We start from the raw sequence: 26,496 nt of genomic DNA, 5'->3' as shown, positions 1-26,496 counted from the left end.
AACCTTCATCTATGTTCTCCTTTATCTGTAGTCACTAGAACTAGAGAAAACAATCCTGAGACGTCCCATAGCCAGAGTACCATCTCCCATTCCCACACTTTCTAGCTTACATACCCAGAGAGCCCATCAGCCCCTCAGCTGTAGGTGTTTTACACAGGTTGGAGTCCATTGCTCTTAAAGAAGCTCTATGTCCTTGCCCCTTCATGTGCATTTGCTGTGTTAAAGCAAAGAGCTTGTTCTTCCCAGTTGACAAGCACAATCACTCATCCATCTGCTCTATTCATTATTATTTTCATGATCTTGAACTATTCTATGAACTTCTTAAGTGATTATTTTTATGTGGGCCGATATAAAAGTTCAAGTGTGGAGGACTGGCAGCCCACTGGTACACACGGATACTCAAGGACCAAAATCTTCCCTTATGTCAAATTCCCCTACCATGTGTCCATCTCATTGTGAATTGTGAAAATGCCCAAGAGCACCAAGGCAGTAAATTTATGGAAAACATGTATTTTTACACTTCTTCCTTGTCAACAGCCCAATGTATATAAATAGCTCAAAAATATAACACGAGTAGTAGTGTTACAGGGCCTATTTTCAACAAACTCATGCTGACAAGCATTAGCAATATTGTCTGATTCTCCTCTGTCCTTTATAACCAAGCCCTACGTCAGTTATGTCATCATTTTACCTCGATCATCATCTGGGCTCATAACTACCTCAGTTATCTGGTCTCCCATGCTGGTGCTCAGCCAAGTTTCTCCTGTCCTCCTGATCTGCCAACACTTTTGTAACTCAACAATGAGAGTCCAACATTAAATTCTTTCTCAGCTCTGTCTGGATTAAACTAATCTTCAGACTTTGAAACAGCCACACTGAAAAGTGGACTTCTAGCTAAGTACCTGCTGTCCCAGACTAAGTACTTCTGGGAGGCAACATTTTTTTTCCCCACATTATTCTGCATTTTAAACAAAACACACCCTTCCTATCCAACCATCAATCTACTCTCCAGTAAGAAACTCAAATACAGCCAACAATATGTGATTTTCTTTCTCACCTAAGCAGTCCATATAAGCAAAGGAACCTCAAAAGAAAGCCCTACCACTGCGGGAAAAGAGAATAACTGCAACAATTACATTCTTCCCACTGCAGGCTTGGTTTATTCCTTCTATATACATACGAATGCAACTTAACACAATGAAAATGTTAACTGGACAAATGGAAGAACGAGGTGTTTTAATATGTTTGTAGAATTACGAAAAGCTAGAAATGTTTCTGCTCAAGAAATACATGTAAAAATTCAGATAGAAGACTTTGTTTAAAATATGTATAAGTCAATGTAAGAGAAGACTAGCTTGCTGCTTTTCCATGTGAATTACTGGAGGTACCATAAAAAAACAGGCAAAAAAACTGCCTGGACGATCTCCTATTGTCTGTGATGTTTTGGCTTATCTCAGAAATAAAGGTTCAAATGGAGCAGCTTTGGTATCCAGAGGAGCCAATCTTTTGTGCTAGCTTGCATCAACACTTTAAAAATGAAGGAAAAAAATTTCTCAGAACAAATATTGATCAATTCCTCTGGCAAGCTGATGCTGAAGTCAGCAACATGCAAATACTCTGCTTTTGAGAGTCCTCTTCGATATTTATGATGCAGATAATGAGGAGTTTTGTTTTATTAGAGAGTGGGTTTTGTTGCTGGGGACTGGGATGGAGGGTCAGGGAACAGAGATGGGGAAGGAAGGGGATTTCATGCCTATAAAAGCACAATTGAAGATCAGAATAAAGCTCATTTAAAGACTTCCAGTAAGAAACTGTGACCAAGGCTTAAAACGCACTGAAGAAGCAGCTTCATCTTGAATTTTGGGAGCAGCTGTGCTCTCACTGCCCTTCCCCCAACACAGGAAACAGACCTAGAAACAAAAATAAGACAGGAATGCTCCTGTGCAAACTAATGTTGTTGGCTTCTTAAACATCCACTACTCTTGTGCCAAAAAAAATGAAATCCAGGAGGATTTAACACTTCAAAGGATAGTGAGACACTGCTTTAAACATAGAATTTTCTATCAGAGACAGATATTCTTTCATTTTGTAAACAAACTGGAAGAATGTTATCATGAGTGCATGTTGAGACAGATTTCATTTATATTCCTGTACTACTTATGCACAAATACACCACTGCATATTACACTTTTACCCATTTTAGACTACAGTTAATGCTGCAGCAGTGTTATCTCCCACCAGGAAAAAAAATGCAGCAGTTGAATCTTCTGATGCTTTCCAAAACATTCTATTACAACATGCAGTGTGAAAGCTTAACAGTACAGTGAAATGTTTGACGAAGTTCTCTCCTTATTAAGCAATGCTACATAATTATATGTTCTAGGAGAATGTAACATCTTGCCAAAGGAACGTATGGCCACAAATGCTACTCATAGTATTTCCAGCTACAAATTACAGTTATGCTTTCACTTGTGTTATTAAGAACTTGGCCTTTGTTCTGTCTATTTAATTTTCTAAACAAACGTAAAAAGATGGGAAGTGAGTGGTAGGCTACATTCTCTGTCTAACCTAAAAAAAACCAAACCAACAACTTTATCTAATTTTGACGAGCACAAATCATCTCCATGGCTTGCTCTGCTTCACTCACCACAAACAACTCATGTTTTCAACACTTAATTTAATATTTTGCAGGCTAATGGAAACTTTACATAATGCATTCTCCTTCATAAAACTAAAATGTCAACGCAAATGGGATTGAGATCTTGATATGGAGAGAAAGCAAATGTTATCTTTCAAAATCTACAGGCTAACAAACATGATGTGGAGGATGGGATGAGCACTGAGAGAAAGCCTTCCTCATTCTGCTAGTGTCCTCCCTGTGGTAGGACATGAAAAACAGATTGAAAAACAGTTGATGTAGTTATTAATAGTTACATTTCACAGAAATATAACTATTAATAGTTAATATAGAATAGTTATGTGTCACTGAAAATTCAGTTAAGTATTGTCAGGTTAGTCCTCACTCACAACAAATTCCAACTCCAGCGGTTTCCTTTTATAAAAAGAAAAAAAACAACGAAAATACTATGTTTGATCTTTTCTTTGTACATTGGGAGCTCAGGGCAGGCAGCACTTGTGCCTTCAGCACCTGTTAATAATTTGTCAGTAGAATGTATAGAGTAAAAGCAGGTGAAGGGAGGCTTTCAAGTTTTAACTATTTCATCCATGTACCTGATCCCAACTAACCACATAGTGAGGTCCCCTCCCTTAAAACACCACTTCTTTACAGCCATACCTAGCAAGAGGGAAATGACTTATTGTGGGTGTAGCATTTCAAAAACGGAGCAAAGTAATGTAACTAGTTTCCAGTTTCAGGGGATTTCATTCTAAATACAGGTAATTAAATCTCAGCATAATGAGAAAACACTGAAAAAAAAGCAAGCACTGATCACACCCAGATGTATCAATCTAGGAAAAATCATCATCAGACATGGTGAGCTTAACCCTGAACAACCAATATTTCTCTTGAGCTGTCTTCCAATTACCAATATAATCTGTTTCCTCCAGAATTAAGAACTGGCAAAATTTCTGACAGAAAATCTGCATGCTTTCAGAATGCTCTGCTTATTATACCAAAATGAAACATATGTAGCAGCTCAGTCATCCCCTCTACTGCCATTTCACAAGTCCTTTCCTTTTTCCATAAACTCATGTTTATATCTATTAAATTTTTTTAACCATTGCTGAGAATAAGCACCTCATTATTAGAGAAGGATTTTATAATCTAATACAATGTGGTTCAAACCACTTGATACATGCTGGGTTACAGCAAAGGGATAGATAAATGGACTAAGGTTTAGACAGGTTACAACAGAATTATTAGGAGAAAAAAAAACAAAAACCATGGCATCACTTTTAGCAGAATAGCTCCACCTACACAGGTGGTACTGGGCTATCACACTGATCTTTACACTGACATCATTACTGGAGAATAAGCTTCTTATGCCTGGAAAACAGTATTGAGAACAGATTGTAACAAACACTTTTACGTGACTCTCCACAGTGGACGCTCCAAAACAGCTGAACCCACACTCAGAGCAGGGTTTTCATGAAGTCCAAATATAAAGGAATGCCCGGGTACTTTTTTTCCTTCTGTTTTGCATGGTTACAGGATGTATGTTCAGCCTGATCTGTGAGAAACTAAGCTCTACAGGTCCAGTAACAAAAGAGGAGCTTCTTAGCTAAAGGATAGAACAGAACAGAATAGATTTCAGATGGAAGGGACCTACAACTCTCACTAGTCTCAACCTGCCCAGTTCAGGACTGGCCAAGAGTTAAAGCATAGTGTAAAGGGACTGTTCAAGAACTGTCAGCCTTGGGGCATTGACCACCACTCTAGGAAGCCTGTTCCAGCATTTGACCACCCTCTTGGTAAAGTAATGCATCCTAATGTTAAGTCTAAACTTAGCCTGGTGCAGGTCTGAGACATTCCCACACATCCTTTCACTGCCTTCCCAGGAGAAGAGATCAGCACCTCCCTCTCTGCCTTCCCTCCTTCAGGAGCCATCAAGAACCATAAGGCTGCTTCCCAGGCTCCTTCTCTCCATAGAGACGAGCCCAAAGTCCTCAGCTGCTTCTTTCAGGACATGCTTTCTGGCCCTTTTCACCACATTTGTTGACTTCCTCTAGACACATTTGAGGACCTTCACATCCTTGTTAAATTTTGGGCCCAGACAGCACAAAGTGCTCAAGGTAAAGTTGAACCAATGCTGAATACAGAGGGGAAATTACCTCTTCTGAGTGGCTGGTGATGCTGTTTGATGCACTCCTAAGTGCAGCTTGCCCTCTTAGGATCAGTCTCGATGAGAACTGTACCACAACTGATTTCAAGAAATGTACATACCAACAGAGGTAGGCATTTTGTTACATATAAGCTGTATTTTGAAATGTCAGCTGGGCCATAATCAAAAATAACCAATTAAAATGTAATGAAAATCCACATTCCTACTGTAGGTTAGGGTGAAAATGTGGTCTAAAAATAAATTAGCCTTTATGTATTGTACATCACAGCCCAATATTGCAAAAGAAATTTATACATGCTTTTCTACATAGCATAGCAACAAAAATTCCTTGTGCAAGTGTTACAGAAATTACCTATGTAAGAAGTCTTAATTGTCAGCATAAATTCTCTAATTGCATGATAAATAATAAATTTATACAATGATTCTGCATTCAGAATTGTGCTACACTATAATGATATACCATTTGACAAATACTGTACACTATTAGATTTTAAAACATCATATTGTAAACAGAAGGTTTTAAACTTACAGCTTATAGAGCTGCTTCATAACTCCGGCATGTGATATATGCTCATTTTCATCCATCTAAAAATATCACATTTGTAAAAATCTAATCTCTGGAAACATGACCATATCGCCTTAAAATAGTCAGTTTGCTGATGGATTTATAACTTTATGTGCATTTCACAATTACATTCAAGAATGTATTTTAAAAAGAGTAAGTTCATGCCCCTTCCGCAAATAGGCATTTGCAACAGGCTTTGAATTAAGTTCATACCAGACTGCAGCTCACATAACGAATAAAAATGTGGCTCTATAAGCAGCAGAACTTAAAGAATCTGTTTTTTGACACTTTCATACAGCAGGCCTGCTGAAGAGCCTCACAAACTCCTGCTATTACCCAGACAATTACACCATGTAGTACCTGGCCAGTGAGTGCTGCCCCACAGAATGCACCCCAAACCCCAAGGGCTCGCCCCACTTGGTGAGGGAGTGCATGACTTTGGTCTCCTTTACCCCCTGAGCTGCTAATCCTTACAACACCTGGAGGAATTCCTTATCTTTGAGCACATTAACACTGTGGAATGTGGCTGATGTTTAACAGAACCCAGTGCTCTATTCTGGGAAGAACGGAGTGACAGACAATGCCAAATTGCACATTAGGAAAAGGTTCTTCATCTGGAGGGTAGCTGGGCACTGGAACAGGCTCCCCAGGAAAATGGTCACAGCACCAAGTCTGCTGAAGCATCTTGGATGATGCTCTTAATCCTATGGTTTAGTTTTAGGCACTCCTGTTAGGAGCAGTGAGTTGAACTTGATGACCCCTCTGGGCCCCTTTACACTTGAGATATTCTATGATTTTATGAATCCAAACTACGGGTTTTGTTTCTTAGGAAAACCTCGACAATGCTTAGACAAGTGACATACACCTACTCAAGATGCCTGAGCCCCCACGTAGCTCATGCTACCCAAGCAAAGTTTGTGGGCCGACCCACCTTTTAGTTTTTACCACGTAAAGTCTGGCTTTGGCTGGCAAGTGCTGAAATCAGACAGAATTCACTCTAGCTGTAGCTGTTAATGTGCCGACGGTACACTAACATTATTTCAGTTTCTTTTTCCTCTCAACCTTTTCATACTCTTACATTCAGGCAGTGCAAGTTAAGATCCAGTGAAATGGCTCTACTTGCCAGCAGAGTAAAACACCTAAGTAACATAAAACACCTAAGTAACTGCACAACACCAGAGCCAGGCAAGCCACTTCACAAGGGAAAAGCATGGTGCTTTATATGCACTTCCAGTTACAGAGAAGTACTGTATTCCAGTCTAAGCAGCTCTATTCTTAACAGACAACTGGGTTTTTAATTTTAAAGGCAGTAATACTGATATTTTAATCAATTCTTAAATAGGACAAATTGATAAAAATAAAGAGTTATTTGAACTGGACTGTGCTGGTGACTAATATGCCTATTCCTTGATGTATTGTACTGTTGAAGTTACAAAAACATACAGTAAATGAAGCTCCGGATGATGATATTTAGCTGTCTTGCGATTTCCTTTATGTTCTGCCAACTTCAATTCTGATTTGGACTAGAATGGTAACTGGTAAACAATAATCTGGCATGCACTCATTAGCAGAAAAACAAACAATATATTTTTAAAAGTACAATACACCAGATAAATTTCCATTTCACAGTAGAAGACTTCAGCTTCTAGTCCAATGTACTTGCTTTATTTTGTTGCTGACTGCAAAATGGCATAAAAATACTCTATTACATATTAGGCTTTTAGCTCTAAGGCCTTTCATTTAGCTATTGCTACTTCCTTTCTCTCCCTTCCACTCCATTTTAAGAGACATTGTGTGAAATCTGCTCAATTTCAAACAAGTGGAGTGGAGTAGTTTCACAGGTTAAATCAGTTGTAATTATTATATTTGCTTTGATGGATTTGAAAGTGATTTCATGTTATTCTTACGATTTAAAAAATACCCTCACCATGGGGTAAAACATTCAACAGACTAGACAGGAAAAACAGTGACCTTGGAAGACTATGACATTAAATGTGACCACAGTTTCTCAAATAAGCAAGAGACAAAAAGGGAGGGAAAAAAGGAAAATACACAGATTTCTGTTTTATAATAATCAGCTATCACCTATCAAAACATTTTTAGTGAAAGTCTATTTTTAAATACATACAGGTAGTTAAAAATGAAGAAACTATGTATTGTTTTAAGCTTACAATCCTTAGCTTCTAATTAATAGTATCCTTGTTATTTTAGGAACCTCACGGGTATTTAGAGGGTTAAACTGCAATAAAACCAAGATACATAAGTGAAACCTATTAAGGTCATCCTAGTCAATAAAAACTAATTGCATCAAACACCAGCTGCAATGATGGACAGCCCTTGCCAGTGGGCAGGAGAGGAGGAGAGCGCATCCTACAGCCCCTAGCAGCCAGGGAAGGCTGTCATCCATCCCTCTTCCCCAGCTCATGCCTCCTCCAACCCCAGCCCCTTGCCCAGCAGCAAGAAGCGATCTGACAGTAATATTTCAACATATGGCTGTGCCAGGCAAGTTCAGCCTTGCTGCCTCACACCGCTGCTGTTTGTGACCCTCCTCCCTGGCTTCCCTCTGCTGGCCCACGCCTGCTGCCACAACAAACACTCCTGGCAAACTTGTCTCGCTCATGTTCTCGGGGGACAGGCACAGAGGCTCCATAAACGTGTTACCCTGTGGCAGAAGATGCCCTACCCGGGTGAGGGGAGAGCTGTGAGCAGCAATGTGCCCGAGGAGCCAGGCAGGGCACAGAGCAGTGCTGCAATGACAGCCCGAGCACAGACCCTGCCAGGGCAGGATGCCGGTCCCCGGCACTGGGGACACATGGCACACACAGCCCCACAGGCTGACCTCACTGCAGGTCTGGAAAATACTGCAGACCATGTCCTTTACTAACACAAAAGACATTCACATGGTTTCTCAAAATGGCTGAGTAAATGAAGCCTAGTGCCTGCCTTAGACAGAGAGCTTTTGAAAAATCCTGTTTCATGCAAGAGGGAAAAAGCACCTTGAACATTTATGAAATACCCAAACTCCACATATACACTGTCTGGGAACTTCATGAATTCCCTTTTTCCTACATTATGAACCAGACTGCATATTTATGGCCATTTCCTTCATCTGAGTAAAGATTCATCTGCGATCCCAGCACCTGTCTTTTCATTGTGCCCGCCCTTTGAATACCACTGTAATTTATTCAATTCCTCTGGCAACAGGCCTCCTTCATCTCAGAAGGGAGCATTAACTTCTCTAAGGATTGTAACACGAGGAACTAACCATGACTAGACAATGTTTGAAATGTACACTTTTTTCTTTTAGTTGCAGAATAAGTCTGCATTGCTGGTGGATATAAAGTTCAGACCAGAGATATGGAGATAACTTGAAAGAAAATTTCAAAGCACAATTCTACACAGGTATGTCTCATGAGCAATTAAGAGAGTTGCTAATTTTGTCATTACTAAATGCTGTGTTATTTACATAGAAGCCTCACAGACTTGTTCTTCCCTAAGAGCATTGTGGGCAGCAAACATTCCTCAGTCCAGCCTTCACTGAGAGGGGGCTGGGGGTACCCAAAGATTAAACGTGAACCACAAAGACAAACCAGAAGGCCCAACAAGTAGGTGCTCACTGCCTACTAAAAGCTCTTAGTTACCTGGTGCTGCTTTTAAAATCTACAACATAGAAGTAAGATGGATTTTAAAACATTTCAACTCCAGACAGGAAATTCTTAGGAATTATAAACTAGCAATGAAGGTCAGGTCCTAAACATACACACACTCACACACACAAAGCTTTCTGCACACAACTGCTGATGTTTATTCCTGTGAAACCATTGTGTATGCTGTTAAGCACAGACATAAATATTGAATACATACAGCCACATCCTATATGAAGGAAATGTCTGGTCTACAATAAAGACACGTATCTCATATTAAGTACATAAATATATTTGTAAGAGGCCCCCCTTTCTGTTTGTTTTTGGCTGTTTTTTTAAGTCAAACTATTTAAAATTCAACTTCAACGTATTCACAGAATCATAGAATGGTTTGGGTTGGAAGGCATCTTAAAGATATCTCATTCCAACATCCCTGCCATGGCCAGGAACATACCTCCCACTAGACCAGGTTGCTCAGAGTCCCATTCAACCCACCCCTGAACACTTCTATTTATCAAAATACAGCTAACAGCACTTTGGTTTTAATGTTTAAGAACTGAAAGTACAGATATTAAGGGGGAAATTAACTTCTACACTGAAGTAAGTTCAATGAGGAAAAAGACGTATTTGTAACTGGCAAAAAGATCAGTTCTCAGCTATAAACACAGCTCCTTTTTAGATCAGTGTCGACTTGTACAGTGCTGGCAATCATACAACAGCCAAAATAGTCTGCAAACTATTGCTGAAAGAACTGGAATAAAGGCATGTATGTCTATGCAAGGAAGCACGACAGATAACGTCAACATTTTAGCCTAATTCTGATCTTGTACCATCAGCATAATCAGCTCCTTTATATAAATACTCTTTTTATCATCAGCATTTTAATTAACGTGTCTGCAATTATAATGACAAAATTAAAGTTTTTTAAAATAAGGAAACTTTTTTTCCACTGGAAAATTAATATATCTGTCCAGCAGACAAACAACTGGATATGATTTAAAGACTACATTGCTTAAGATAAGTGAGGCAACTCTTTGATTTAGAAGATGTGAAAATACTAATATGTGACTTCCCTTCTCCCCAAACATACACCTACGTGTACCAGAAGAACCACGAATAGCAAATGTTCTTAGGAGAATGTTTTTCATGAAAAGTTCACTTTACTTCCCACACACATCAAGCTGACAATTGAGAATCAATTCAAAATGTAAGCACCTATGTCCTAAGGCAACCTATCAGTGCTCAATTAACAAGTATGTCACCTGCTTAACTTTGTTTTGGCAGGGGATGTTGGGGCTTGGTTTTTTTGTTTGTTTGGAGTCTTTGGAGGGTTTTTTTTTTTTTGGTGGGTAGGTTGGTTGTTTTTGTGGGAGGGGTTTTTGTTGCTTTGGTATTTTTTTTTCTTTTGTTTTGTTCTGGTGTATTTTCATGGGGTTTTTTTAAAGACTCATCAACAGAACAATTTAAAGCAATGTATTAACACTTGCAGAACCAATTTCCTCTTTCAGAAAGGCCAATTCTCAGTTGTCTGAAACTGGTGCTGTGTAAATTCTTACCTTCAATGGATCAATCTCTTTAAGCTACTGTTATACTACCAGCTTCAACCAGACCTACCATGGATAAGAATCAGAGAGAAGATCAAACCTGGGAAAAGCTGGCATGCATGCCTCTGTCTCCAATAAAACCACACCATATCAGCACTGTTGTTTGCTTCACTCTCTCACTCCCTCTCCCCCAAAAGGAACATTAAATGTAATAAGTGAAGCAAGAACTGTAGGATCAAAACAATTTCCTTCTCAGCAGCGTGATGTGGCACACATGAACACCTCACCAAACACCATTTTTCACAGGAAGCAGCCTAGCTGAGAATAGGCTTTGAAACTATCAGGTTTAAAAACTGTGAAACCAATGGTGAGAAAAACCTTCTGGAAACAACAATTGCATAAGATCAACAAAAATCCACCATATAGGTGAGGGTTCCTCCTGCAAGGCCCAGATTGTGCTCCTTTTCTTTAAATCATCATGGTTTACTTCTTATCATTTCCCTATGAAAGGTCTCTTGAAACAGTAGCTTGCTGATGTACTAGAAGAGTTCTTATGTTTCCATCACTAGAGCTGAAGAAACAAATTAAGTACTATAACAGCCTCTTTCCATTACAAGCTGCATGCCGCTGTGACTGGGGATTTTTTTACTGCATCAGCCAGACGCATAACTAAGACTTCTAAGAAATACAGTGAATCAAAAGAAGAGTACTAAGTAATAATTCTAGAGAAAGCTATCAGGTTGTACAATTTGAACAATTAACCCAACTGTTTTGCTAGATGAACAATGCAAATTTGTTACATTTTGGCTGTCAAAGACTTGTTACTAGCAAAAAAGGATGAAAATCAAAACTTTAAATGTACGTCTAAATTTTCATTTCATAGTTTCTGTGGCTTGAAATTAATGGTCAATATTTAAACAGCCTACAGTATGCTTCAAACAAGCCAATATTCTCAACCTAAACAAAAAGGGGAAAAAAACCAAGAAGTCTAAGCTACTATCTTATAGGTCCTAAACTCCTCTGTGGACCAGAACAGTACATCACATTTTGTTCTTCACATCAAATTACTTTCAGTAAATACCTTACACTAAATTTACAACCAGCTTAATGACACTTCTAAGCTACAGAGAAAAAAGAAGAAACCTCCAAGCCAGTGTAATTTGCATGTAAATCTTATATAATACAGTTCATCATTTTATACTGCTAACGTCTAGATATTTATACACATAATTAGTAAGTCACTGTACCTCATATTGCTTGTTTAAAGGAGAACAAGATTCCCAGTTCCTACTATTTCAACCATAAATCAAGTTCTCATGGTTTTTTAGTTCAGAAATATTTGTAACAAATAGTAAACAGAATCACTACTACAGTAATAGTACATCTTCTCACTGCATCAAATGTTACATTAAATGAAACTAAACATGTATGGTAAACAAACTTGGTATCAATTTACAACAGAGACCCTCCAACCCCTACACAAACCATATACCACCTGCACAGTCACTCATATATTAAATGTGAGAACCTGCTGCTGAGAATCAGTGCCAGATTTTTCCCTTTCAAGAAACTTATGCACATGGGAAAAAATCCACCTATCTGCATACAGACTGATAGTAGTCACTAGGTAGGATCTTTTTCTTTAAAAATACTTTTTAACATAACGCTTTATTTAACTTAGAGTAAAAAGGTGGAGGTGATCTTTTGGTGGCAGAATGTTACGATGCATCCCTGTACTAAGACAAATTATTTATCCAAGCACTAAGCAGCATCAATTCCACTGACTTCAACTGGAACTGTACCTTCCCAAGGCTTCTGATAAACAAGCCACTTATTTAGCTATCTATATTCAAAAATGTTGGCTTCCAAATCACCCAGCCAGTACACATGCTACAGACACTGATTATTAACAACATAATCAGCATGAGCCCTAGCCACTATACAAACAGTCTCGAGTGTCTGTCATAAAAGCCCAGAAATAATGAGGTGCAGGTAATGTTCATGTTTACTTCCATTTAGCTTAAACTCAACAGTCTGATCTCGCCTGACAGCAGCCCCAAAAAACCTCTGGCTTTAGATCCAGGTCACTACAGGATGAGAACAGCACTTTTTTTCCTAAAAACACAGACAAGAGAAACATTACCAGTTTATCCAATTTTCTGGTGGTCTAGCAGAACTGCCCACAACTTTTCCAAGAGGCAGTTCAATGCCTCTAAATGCAGATTAGATGGCAGTCACAGCTATGCAAGAGAGTTATAAGCAATTGCTGCCTTTGGAAAAAACCCCAACTGTACGGTCTGAATCCCCTTTTGCACTGTATGTTCTAGAATGTCTTAAGACTGAAGGTAGGACTGTCTTTTTTTGTGTTTGCCATACTGATACGGTAAAATTTCTGGAGGGCAACATGTTTTGTTCAAGACGTGTTTACAACGAGAAGTTGAGCCATGTCAAGCCCTGGTGACAAAGCAAGTTGCTGGAGTGACAAAGTGGCATTACTACACCACTTGGAATAAAGCAATAATTTCACACATAGCATACAGCTTTAAGAAAACCAAGAAAGCAAGCTTCAGGGAAGGAAGTGGCATGTATACAAATATTGATAATAAATATTAATAAACAGAAGGTCTGTTCATTACATTATGCAGAACCTGGAAGAAATCATTATTCATCTGCTTGCCTGCTCAGTCTATTTTAGTGCAGGCTGCAGGAAATAATTTCCAATACTGGGGAAAAAAAAGCAAAAAAAAAAAAAAAAAAGACACGCAGGTGGATGGCTTTCTGTATCTGATTTCATTAGAACTCTGAAATGTAAGTACTGGAAACCAGAATGATCAAATGAAAGACTTCAAAACAGATTAATCCTACCATAAAATAAATGAAAAAAATGCATGTATATACACGCATTACATGGAAATGAGAAAGAGGGAGTCATCCTCAGCTCCTTGACCCAATGGTTATCATGCTGAAAACAGAAAATCTAGTTAGCAAAAATATTTTGATTAGGCAACTTTCCCTTTGGAATAAACTAGCAAGAAGAAAGGAGTCAAATTCACTTTGTCCTTTTATAGGCAACTCTTGAAGAAATTATAGCAATAGTCCTAACTTCCAGTTTTTCAAGAAATGTCATATATTAATTATAAAATGCAGTTAATATTTTCCTCTTATGCACATACAAAAAAGGTAAAATAGTTTATTGCATTTCAATCTAAGAGATTAACACATTGCTCTTTACTTTTATTGGCAGTGTGCCCAAATACCCCAGATCTGCAAGACTGATAGTGAAAAGGAAAATATTTCAAACCTCAAAGAGAGCAGATCTATGGTTGCCTGGAATGTGTAAACAGCCAGAGCCTGTTTTACTTCCCACCCCCACTCTCACCATACACACCTCCTCTACCTCACCCCTCCTAACATTAGCAAGGAGCGCTGCTCTCAAGGAAGGGAGAGAACACAAATGTAGTAACATCAAGTAACAAAACTCTTGACATTTTAAGATGCAAGAATTTGGATTTACTGAAATAAGACGTTGCCATATAAATAGCTGCAGTCTAAAAACAAAACCATTACTGCATAAGACCCTGAAAAAAAAAAGAAAGGAAAGATCAATTGGGCAGGCTTCCTATATGACAGACCTCGTAAAACACAAACGAAGGGAATCCAAATGCTTCTCTACAGATTATTCTTTGTGCAATTAAGAATCAACCAGATCTGTCTTGTACCATAGAAAATACAGTTCACAGTCCTACATAAGAGAAAGGATATTTTCATAAATATCTACACAACATAACCAAAGTGATGCCAAAATGTAGTGTTGGTATGAATTACTTTCTGTGAAAATAAGGATTATTACTTGCATAATGATATATACACCCACAAAGCAGTAAGTCATAAAAATAGATATCATCACATCCTAAAGAAGTTTACAGTGTAATTAGACCATTTTTTAAAACACTTTAAAATTTGTGTACAAATAAAAATACCTTCCACAGTAAAACTGAACAATGACAACAGATTTCCTTCTTTTTTAACTCCAGAGCTCTCTATAAAAACAATCCTGTGTACCTTAGTAGCTTGCAAGCCGTGATTTGAAACTACATAATTACAGAACTGATATATATTACTGTTGTTATTTACCTAGTAGCTTTAGTCTTCAAAACCAAATCAAACCAAAACATACCAAAAGAAAAAGGTAATTAACATTGCTGAGCAAATGGTTCCATATGATGGGAAGCTTGTAAAACCCAAATGAACAAAAAGGGAAAACAAGAGGGGAAAAAAATAAATGTAGTATATGATGGTCAAACACTGAAAGACAGTCTCTTAATATTGTTTACAAATAAGAGGTCACACAGCTCTCCTACTTTTCCTTCTATTAATTTTACCGGTTTTATGAATGCATTTGGCAAACATTCAGAAGAACACATCCATAGACTAATGAGGGTAAAATGCTGGCTCAAAGGAGACACGAGCAAATGCTCTGTCAGTAGACTATTTGCAAACAGTTGAAATCAATAATAAATTCAACCTAACCAAATGCAATGCATACAAACAGAAATTAAAAGACTGAGGCAATTGGCAAATACACGAATGATGTTTCAGGCCACAGGGCACACTTTCTCACATACGTTAGCACTTTAACTAGGCTGGCAAGACATTGGCTCCACTTGAGACACCAGAATGTACCATATGTACTTCCAAAGACAAAAATAACAATTAAGACAATACTAATAGCATAAGTAGCTAAATATTTTTTAAGACAACTATTTGTAGATGTTTGAGTCATCAAATGAAAAAAAAGTTATTTATATTTAAGGTGAAAAACAGTCATGATCCTTCTGTGTAATTTTCCTTATCTACTGTAGTCAAATGCAGAGCAACCACCCCAGAGAAAAACAGTAAATTAGAAGAGAAAAGGGTGGTACATCCTCTCCACAGAGGCTATGATGCTTGCAGCCCTTACACAACACAAACATCCAGTGCCAGTCCTGAGGTATTGGGGCTTTGTATGCGGTAGGTCACATTTGGCAGAGACTACCCATGATCCAGACAGGCAATGAGACCATCCTGCCACTGCCTGCCAGTCACTGCTAGAGTTTGTTAAACCTCATGATGTGGCCTTGCCTGAAAAACTAAGGGCACTTCACTGAGTAAGGTCATAGGTTCCAACCATCCACCTGTGCAGGTCACTTTTCAATGTATATGTTTGCAACCAAGTCTTACACTTTATACTGCAAAATATTAAGCCCAGTAAATTTTGACACAGCCAACACAGCTCCTGCACATTTTGAAGAAACCAGGCTCTAAATCTCAACTTCACATCTGTCATCTACAAAAACGTCCAAGAACATGGAGAAGATTCAGATAAGAACAGTATTCAAACTAGACTGTGGAAGTTATGCCATACAAAAAAATTACTTATGTAGGCTAGGGGAAAGGAGAGCGACATCACAATCTCCACTTCATTACAGGAACACTGCCTGGCAGGACTAAAGCTAAAATCACACACATCATGTGTTGCTATAAAAAAGGCTCAGAAATGTTTATTTAATCAGTCAAGAATCTGTGCTGCCATCATATAAGGCCTGATCCTAAAAATCTCTTGCACGGGCCAAACATATTTTTGCAACATCAGGCCATAGCTACAACAGCATTTGTTGAATGTTCAGAACACAAATGTATCATCAACTCTGTCCTTGCTGGAGTTAACCTGGGTGTGGGAGCTGTCAGAAAAGAAAGACTGTGGAACACAGAAAATATCCATTAAAATGAAACCTCTTAAATTCCCCTGCAAACCCCATTACATTTTTTTGCTGTGGAGGGAGGTAATTAAAAGAAAGATTAAAAAGCAATTACAAAAAGTTTGAAGAAAAGAAACAACAAAGGCTTGTTCTGAGGCAAACTAATACCCTAAACCCAACTCTGTTAGCCAGGAAACTAACTTACAGATTAATAGAAGATCAACAAATTAAAGCAATCATTACTTCTAACTCTAAACTGAACACTGAAAGGGAGAAAAAACTTTTTGTTCCATAATTTTCTTTTGATACTTTGCTATCCTAAAGGATAAACTGATGAAAAAACGGGATTATGCTTTAGTAAGTAGAGCTTTACAATCACATGTTTTAATAAACTAGCAACAAAATAAACTGACAATATGTTTTGATGTTTAAAATTCTTCAAAAGCAGTCATTCATAAAGTCTTCACAGTAATTCTGTAGCATGATAGGCAGATAACATTCCACTTTAAGTTGAATGTAAATGATTTACCCAGCGGTGAAAGGGTGTGCCCTATCAACTGCCTTGAGGTTGTTAAAGGAATAGATCTTTTCTTTCTTTTCATAGATATATATATTTCAAATTTACATTAAAAAAAAAAAAGAAAAATGTTGTTCTTCAAAAGCTCATGGGAAAATGAATACAGGAGCCAACAACTAAAAAAATCATTCACTGCAATTATCTGACACTTTTTAAACAGGTAGAAGATGCAGGTCACAATATTATTTTTAGTAGGAGGAAATCAAATTTCTTATACACTGGACTCCATGTACACAAATATCTACTGTGCACAACAAATCTTATCTACGAAGCCAGCACATGATCAAACTGACAATGTATAATTGCATTTAACATGCTGTCATTAGAGAATACAGAACTCTTCCATGTTTCAAGTGTTTTTTTAAACTGAAAATATATGCTGCTGGCAACATAGTAGACACAATGAAGAATGCATTGCTTAGGCTAAGCAAAATTTAAAATAAAATATTTCATCCACATTGAGGCATATATGCATACAAATATGTAAAACATTAGAAAAAGCAAGCACACACCAAAAGCCATTCTTGTAACCACAAAACAACACACTATAAAGTACCCACATATAACACATACTATCATCATAACACTTAAGAAATGCACAGGAATAAGTGTTCTGAAGACATTTCATCTTAGCCAAACAAAAAAAAAAACAAAAACAAAACCAAGACAAGTGTCCACTTGATGGTCAGCAGGTTAAAAATAACGAATCCGAGCTTTTAAGGTAGCCTACTAACATCCATCTCCTTCCTCCTTGTAAACTGCCCATGAGGGCTTAAGATACATTTCACTTTTTACCTAACCTCCACCCAGCAGTACCAGACTAGGTAGTAAACACAGGACAGTGGTCTCCAGAAAAGTAACTTTCATTCATCAACAGTGAGGGAAATCATTATGTTAATGCTTTAGTAAATTTGAGTTGTATATAATAAATAGGTTCTTTCCTTTCTTTCCTTCCTCTCTAATATTGCATTTTGGGCCGCCCTTTCAGCTTCAGGGTTTGTTTTTTTTCTTTCCAAGCACACCAAATCCTGTGAGAATGAAGCTGGATGAATTTTTATGATACACTGTCATGCACTAATTTTAAACTAATTGGCTCATTTAAATTAACTGATTATGTAAGACATTTACTGATACTAGCAGAAGTATCAGAGCTGAGATTGTTTGGGTTTTTTAATACAAAACCAGATTCCTCCAAATACAAATCAGCATTGTTATTGAGTTACAACACCAACAACCCAAACAAACCCAGTAGTAGTCAAAATGAAAATAAAGGAACCTCGAACAATTTTCACAGAACGATATAAAATCTGTCTTGTGAACACCATGTACTTGCACAATGTACTTGCTTCTGCTCCTTACTTTCATTTTTTTGAGAACTGGCATAGGAAGGAAGATGTTTTCCTCATGATAATAATCCTCAGGCATGCCTTCTACCTGTGTCTCCCACATTACAGTATTTTAGTTTAAAAGTCAACAACTGAAAAAGTAAACTATACAAACTATAACAGCTCTTACATTAAAAAAAGGACAAAACTAAAGCCAAAAGGTTAAAAAAAACCCCTCCAAAACCAAAAAAAAAGCAAAATTAAAAACAAAAACAAAGAGGAAAGTTAAGATACAAGGACAGATATTTGAATCCACATATTTAGCAGCATAACCAATAACTTCTGAAATACTTAGAAAACATTTCATGTGTTTCAATCAATTCTATATCCAAATTCTTAGAGGTCTAACTCATGTGTGCATGTAAAATAGTCATGAAAAGGGTTAAGTTTGCTTTGTGACTGTAAAAAGCAACAGATAAATATCCTTGGAAACTAATCCCCACAATATGAACCAGCACTGTCTGTGCTTGGATTCCCAGTCCTAACTCGTCAGGAAAGCTCGACCCTATCTGTGGAGAACACTATGCAGGAGGGCAATTTTACCTCAATCTCTCTGTCAAGATCAAGGTTTAAATTTTACTTCTAAGAGCAACCAAAAACCAAAAAATAAAAAAATATTTTTAAAAAGGAGGAAAATATAAAGACAACATAATTCTGATGTTTGAACGCATGTTCCAGACCCAGCTGTCATCTCCTGGTCTCACCAGGCTCAGTCAGATCTACAAGCACAGGATGCACTCCTGACCTTGCCACATCTCAAAAAGCAGGTAATTAAAGGCTGCTGCACCTCTGTCTTCCAAATCCTGACATCCAGCCTAGCCCAGCCTACAGTCCTTTCACTGGCTCTGCAACACCTCAGGTGCTGCTGAGCTGAGCACATCCCAGTTCAGGGTGTGAGTCAAGCCACTGCACGCTGGCACCACTTTCCAATGTCAGGATTGCACCTTTTTTCTCCAAAACTACTTTTCGGACTACCTTAAGGCTATTCATGTACGTGTATATACGTGCAAATGCATGCACTCACACACGACAATTAATGTAATTCATTTTAAACAATATTTGTGAAACGGATTCCTGTTCTACAGTCCCAGTTGAGACTATGTGCTAATACAAGTCTTAATACTAATGAGTCTCTGGACACACACATATCCTCTGCCAGTAGCAACCAGACTAAACCTATTGATACAGTGAAAAGGCAACTTGTAGCTGCTAAATGACACTGAAACTATCGAGTTGTTGTAACAATTCCTCATTCTGTTACCAACACACAAGTTTACAAAAAGAAAAAGAATCCATATTTTTACTTCACTGTATAGAAATCTCACATATTTATTAACTGCACACTGTGAAGGTCAATTTTTTAGGAAGAACATCTTTCCAATTATTTTGCTGTAGGCTATGGGGTTGTGTTCAAATCAGCACAAACTCAGCAGTGGACTCTTCTAAGCATGAAACACAACAACAATGTATATATGTTAATCACAACAATGCAACTGATCCCTTTCAGCGGGGCCTCTGTAACATGACTAAATATAAATCATAAATAGAACTAGAGAATATTCTGCAAATATTCTCCATTCAATGGCCGAGGATTAATGAAGAGCTGATGGTGCTATGCAGCAAAATATAGCAGAAGACAAAGTTTGTCACTGTACATCCAGGGCAGTCTGCTGCCTTCAAAAAGAAGCACAACAAATGCATTATGCTGCAGAATGACAAAAGGAATCTATCTACCAGAGTAAAATCCTCTTTGTTTTCTTGAAGACAATGTCAAAGCATATTTTCCAAGTAATTTAAATGGCTAAGGGAAAAATGTTGCGTTTTTTGCTCTCTGGTTAATTTATTGGAGGTATGGGAAAGTTGTGCTTCAATAGGAAAAAAATTAAATCATAATTAATGTTACTACATTTTTCATTTAATAAAATTATGATTTTATATAACAGAACGCATTCTAACACCTCTACACAGTGGTAAGAGGTTAAACTGTAACTAAGAATCAGCAGCCTAAATGAAACTTAGGTCAGTAAATGCAATCACACTTTAAATGGCACTGGAGTGAGGTACAGAGCAAGTGTTACATACCAATGGAGAACACTGGTCTTCAAAAAGCTTTGTGTCACTTCCCAGTAGCAAAGGGTCAATAAAACTCACTACTTAATTAGATGAGAGTCTTTTGATGAGCATATACAGAGAATTATTAGACATGATTAGTACCACTCATCTGCTCAGAAACAAGCCATAGTCGTGCCACCTAAGCACCGAGGCACCGTCTGTCCACACGTTCCGTGGGCTGAGTAACTTCACCCAGCGAGTGACTAAGGCTCAACAGCCAAGTCATAGTGTAGTTATGCAATGCACTTAGCTAAAATATTCAAATAATTATTTCGTCATACTACAGGACTATCATCATGATCCGTACATCATGCATGAACACCACAGGGTTCTTGGCAGAAATTTACATTGTAACTTCACACAAAATTACGACTTTTTACAAGCACTGCAGTTTAAACAAGACACATATTAATTGTTCATTCTAACAAGAGAGACAGCCAAGAAATGGGGTCAAACATTATGATGTCCCTTTAATTGCATAAAAGTGGACAGCATTATAAAAATGGAAGCCACATCATCAGATGCACCCAACCCCAAGCTGCAGTCATGATCATAATCCTAAGTATAGAAAGGGACTGGTGGCTGGGACCCCAACAGAAGATAACAGAGGCAATATATTCTTCTCTTCTCAAAGAACAAATGAAGAAATGCAGTAACTATTGCTACAGGCTAGTAAATACAAATATGCATAGGAAAAGTGGCTCAAGAAAAGCAGTGTAAAAGGCCTGTGCATCTTTACCTCAAGAACTCACGTATCCATTGTGGAGTTAAACTTGTTTTCAGTTAAGCTAGCAGAAACAAATTTATATTTCTACAGAATTAGTAGACGTTAATAACTATAACTTATAAATCTCTGTCTAGGACGAAATCTCTACACAAGAAGATAACTGGTAAGAACTGATGATGTTTTCTAAATGAACACACTTCTTTGCCTGCTTCTAGCTTTTACACAGCCACAGCTTTAGGGAACTTCCTGTAACTGTAAAACAGAACACTATCAGTCATCCTTAAACAAAGTTCCATTATATTAACGATCAGAGCACAACAACAAAAAAGTCTTTAAAATATTCTCTTGTATACTGAAGAAAAATAATTTAAACCCTATTTTTCACCCTTGCATGCTTGTTTCAGTACCATTAAAATGACAGATTTTGTACTGACAGGAAGGCTGCTATTCCTACGTACAGCTGTAGTTCCAATGTTTTTGTTTAATTTCAACCAACTTGTCCAAGTAGGCCATTTGGTAAAAACCTATAAATGGCACCCAGGGGGTCTGGGTTCTTGCTGTAAAGAGGTCAGCTATTTCCTCCTAACTAAAAATAGGCAAGATGAGGGAGGGGAAGAGGGAATGGAGGTTTAATTTAGCAGCTGAAAAAAGAGTTTACAAAATTACTTCCATCTTGCCTCATAATGAAGATTAAGAAAAAAAGAAGCTGTCCCAAGAGTTACAAAACCTGGATCACTTTAAAGACAGGCCGGTGTACATAATCTAAAGTACTAGGAATTAAAAGAGCAGTGGTAAAGTGAATTCAGGATACAGATCCCACCCCTCTTTGGGCAGAACAGACAGATTTACCAGCAGCAGTGCCGCCAGGTGTTAACAACTCTTCTCTCTCCTACCAGCTGACATCACACCGTGGTCTTGCAGATAAGGCACCACAATCAGCTGCTGTTCCCCTGAGTCATATTTTCCCAGCATTTACCCTCCTGGCTTTTTGTCTCCCTTACTTACATTACAACCTGTTTAGGGTGAGAACCACTACATACAATATTCTCCAAATGGCCCTGATTTGAACGGGGGCCCCTTGGCACTACTAAAATTCAAACAGCATCAGTTCAATACGACATGAAATCTAACTCTGGACTGCTAGCAGCAGCAAAGAGCAAGGGCTAGCAGCACTGAAGCATGCACCAACCCTGCTACCTGCAGCAATCACCCGGCAGCCTAAACCTAAAACCTGCGATGGCTTTTCCAGCCTCATCTCCACAATGAACCAAATTAGCACATCGCTAAATCCTAGGCAGATCACACTGCTGACTTATAGCAGCTACTGAGAAATAAGATCCCATCCACACTTGGAGACATTCTTCTCTACTCCTTCCAAGCAAAGGGATGACAATCTTTTAACAGCTGCTGCTGCCAGAGGAGGACTCTCCATTCAGGAAGCTCTTCCAGGAGCCATGGTACATTAGACGTATCAAGTGGACAGCATGTCTGCTTCTGGTCCCCACCATCACAAAAATGAGAAAAGCCCATCTGACAATCAATGACAGGATCAAAACAGCATGAAACTGAATCAAGGGAGGTTTAGGTTAGATACCAGGCAAATGTTTTTCATCTCAAGAGTGGTTGAGCACTGGAAGAGCTGCCCCAGGGAAAAGATCACAGCACCAAGCCTGGTAAGTTTGTAACATGTTGGGATTCTTGGGGCTGTCCTGCACAGGGCCAGGAGTTGGACTCAATCCTGGTGGGTCCCTTCAAACTCAGCATATTCTATGATTTGGTGAAAACTGGGCAAACTGGTGGAGCAGAAATCTGACAATTCCAGGTGCTCCTTCCCTAGCAATGATTTAACTTATTCCTGCTCTTTAGATACTTCTTGTGGAGAATATCTGCAACCATTAAAAAAAAAAAAAAAAAGCAGTAGCATAACTCACAGCAGTGACATAGCAGAGAACAGTGGAGTCATCTTACTCAGTGGGTGGGGGAAGGGCAGAGGATGTATTCAGATGACAACTTATCTGCAGAGGGCTTTTTTATGTCCTAAGAGACCTGGAGAGTTGTGCTGTTGCCAGTGTTTACATGTATGTGTAATTTTTAACTCTCTTTGCTTCTGAGACACGCTTTTTCATCTTAGGGGGAGAAAAAAAACAAACCTTAAAATCACAGAATATACTGAGTTGGAAGGGGACCACAAGGATCATCAAGTCCAACCCCTGTCCCTGCACAGGACACCCCAAGAATTGCACCATATGCCTGAGAGCATTGCACAAATGCTTCTTGAACCCCATCAGGCCTGGTGCTGTGATCTCCTCCCTGGGGAGTCTGTTCCAGTGCCAAACCACCCTCTGAGTGGAGAGCCTTTCCTTAACATCCAACCTAAACTTGCCCACACACAGCCATTACTCAGGTCACATTCAGGCCATTTCCTCAGGTCCTGTCACTGGGCACCACATAGCAGACATCAGTGCCTGCCCCTCTGCCTCCTCTCGTGAGGAAGCTGTAGACTGCAATGAGGCATCCCCTCTGTCTCCTTTAATCTGAACAATCCGAGGGACTTCAGCCACTCTTCATATGGCTTCCCCTCAAGGCCCTTCACACCTTGGACACTCTCTAACAGCTGAATGTCTTCCTTTTATTGCAGCACCCAGAACTGCCCCCAGCACTGGAGGTGAGGCTGCCCCAGCTCAGAGCAGAGCAGGACAATCCCTCCCTTGCCCGGCTGGCCATGCTGTGCCTGATGCCCCCAGGACAGGCTTGGCCTTCCTGGTTGCCAGGGCTCTGCTGGCTCATGTTCAACTTGCCACTGACCAGGACCACCAGGTCCCTTTCCTGGCACTACTTTCCTGCATCTCATTCCCCAGTCTGTACATCCAGGGCTGCCCTGTCCCTGGTTATTGCACAACTCACTGAAGGTGTTAAACATTGAGACAACTACAGCAGCTCTGCTCAATTCTCCACTGTTTTTACCATTATTACATATAGCACAAGAGAGGTTTAACGCATTTTTAATGTGATAGCATCCTCCCCCTCTTGCTTTCCTTTTTCCTCCTACCCCCTCTACAAATCTTCTGTGGGAAAGCTTCCCTGTTTTACTATTGCTGTCGTTGAGATGTTGCAATTATTATCTCTAATTGTTTTTAAAAAAAGCCAAACAAAAAAAACAACAACACCAAAACAAACGCTAGGACAAATCTGGCTCTCTTTGCCAACAACATCTCTTATCACAGAATGGATATATTTAATTTAAAACTTGCCCAATGCCTCTGTACATGACAGGACACTGACTGCAGGACATGGAGAGGCCTAAACCCAATATGTGCAGTCACATGGTACCTAAGGTATATGATGTTAACCTTATACATCCACACCAGAAGTCTTGGTTAAAAGACCACTAATAAACGGGTAAGGAAGATGGGACATATTTGTCAACAGAAAGACCTTATATTTATTACCTACAATCAGATCTCCCTCTGGCACAGCATATTCATTTTCCTTCTATGAGCCTAAAACACTAGTCTCGAAATTTTAATTTTACACTCCATTTTATTTCAAGCCATCAGTCCTTTCAATGGAATGTTTTATGTTTCTTTGCAGCGTTACGCGGCGATATTTTCTTGTTTCGGAGGAGGCGGTGGGTGAGCCCCGCCGAGCAGCCCGCCTCCCCTCCCCCACCGCTCACATCCACACTCGTGCGTCAGGAAGGGAGAAACGCCGCACGAATGAATCCTCGTGGAGAACAGCAAAGAGGCATGTTAAGGCAACGCATAAAGGGGAGCCTTTATTCCGTCTAAACGCCGACTTTGAGGAATTAATATGCGAGCCGAACTTTCAGGGTGTGGCTTGGTGTTTTTGCCCCTTGTTGCGCTGTGCGGGATGCCCGCCCGAGAACGCAACAACATATCATTAAATAGGTCAAGGGTCATTCGCTTTACATCACACCACACCGATATTCAGCCGCGCACCGAACCCATCCACCAGCCCCACCGCCGAGGCTGAACGCGCACCACAAAATGGGGACCCGGGCCGGCCCGGTGACAGCGCCGGGGGCAGGCCGCCCTCCCGCCCGCCCGCCGGCCGGCCCGGGGCTGGGCTGGCCGGCCCGGGCCGTGCAACAGGTCGGCGGCCCCGCAGCTGCGGCCCCGCGGGGCTCCCCGCACCCCCGCCCCGCCGGCGGCCGCGGCGCTGGGAGCGGGGCCGGGGGCAGCGCGGCTCCGGGGGCTGGGCACGGGCTGGGGGGAGAGGAGCCAACTTGTTTACCTACTTGGAAGTAAACTTCGATGTAGGGGAGCGACCGGCCCCTCCGCCCGCTGCTGATTCAAGCCCTGGCGATGAATGGGATCCCCTCCCCCACCCAGGCTCTGCAAACTCCACACTGGAGCGTGAATGCCTCGCATTTCTCTCCCCCCCTCCCCGAGCAGCTTTTATTTTATTTTTTTTTTTAGAAACCCCCCCATACATTAAAATACTGTCTGAGAAGTAGGGAGAAACTGCCCGCCTCCCCTCCCCCACGCCCCGGGGTCGCTGTGCGCGGGGGCAGCTGCAAAACACCAGCCCCCCACACACACATCACCCGGGCCCAAAGAAAACACCCCCAAAAACCCCAAGCAGACCCCAAAACGTCCGCGTTCAAAAAACTTCGTCATAACAAGCGGCGGTTGAGCGACCCCCTCCCCCCCGGGAGGGTCAGGCTGCAGAGGGGACGCGGGGGACAGCGGGCCCCGGGCTGGGCTGGGCTCGGGGGGCTGCGCCGGGAAGGAAAAGCCTAAGAAATGGGGAAATTTAAAAATAAAACAAACAAAAAAATTAAAAGCAAAAAAAAAAAAAAAAAAAAAAAAAAAAGACGGGGGGAAAAGAAACCACAACAGGGTCCCCGGGATGAATAATCCGCCTCGGGAACTCACCTCGCGGCGCAGCGGGCGTTAAAGGCACAGCTCCCGCTCCCGCGGGCGGGGAGAGCCCCAACTTCTGCGGGGGGCGGCGGCGCTGCTGCTGGCGGAGACTTTCCCTCACTTGCCGCGCATGGTGCAACTCCTCTTCCCCCGGGGTCCCGGCCAGCCTGCCAGGAGGCTGCGAATCCCCCCTCGCCGCCGCCGCACACGCCTCCTCCCCCCCCTCTCCGCGCGCACGGGCGGCACAAGGAAGTCCCGGAGAGTGGGATGGGGGAAACGGAAAGTTTTGGGGCGGAATGGCGGTGAGGGGGGGCTGGCGGGGCCGGTGCGGACGCGCGGCGGCGGCGGGAGCAGCGCCGAGGGGGAGCCACAGCCGCGCCCGGGGCCGCCGCCACCGGGCGGGAGCGAGGGAGGGGACGGCGGGGGAGGGGGCGCACCGGGAGGGCCGGGGCGGCTGGGGGGCGAACCGGCCGCGCCCTCCCCCACCTGCGGCGGTCCCGCACGCCGGGACGCGCA

General features: G+C 40.6%; 1 protein-coding gene across 2 annotated transcripts in view; it reads right to left on the bottom strand.

Moving 5' to 3' along the window:
* The window catches only part of TBL1X (transducin beta like 1 X-linked), a 187,247-nt gene extending 161,098 nt beyond the window's left edge, over positions 1–26,149 (bottom strand). Inside the window, exon 1 of one of the 2 annotated variants that reach the window (XM_014882426.2) lies at positions 25,993–26,149. The gene's annotated coding sequence lies outside the window, so the exon portion shown is untranslated. Of the gene's footprint in view, positions 1–25,352; positions 25,374–25,992 lie in introns of those variants that run through there. The other variant, XM_088160184.1, reaches the window with a different exon arrangement.
* Between the last annotated feature and the right edge of the window lie 347 nt (positions 26,150–26,496).

Source organism: Sturnus vulgaris, chromosome 2 (assembly GCF_052056855.1).
Source record: "Sturnus vulgaris isolate bStuVul1 chromosome 2, bStuVul1.hap1, whole genome shotgun sequence".
In the NCBI taxonomy this organism is placed as follows: domain Eukaryota; kingdom Metazoa; phylum Chordata; class Aves; order Passeriformes; family Sturnidae; genus Sturnus; species Sturnus vulgaris.
Note: the sequence above shows the minus strand (reverse complement) of the source record. Positions and strands in the feature narration are given on the sequence as shown.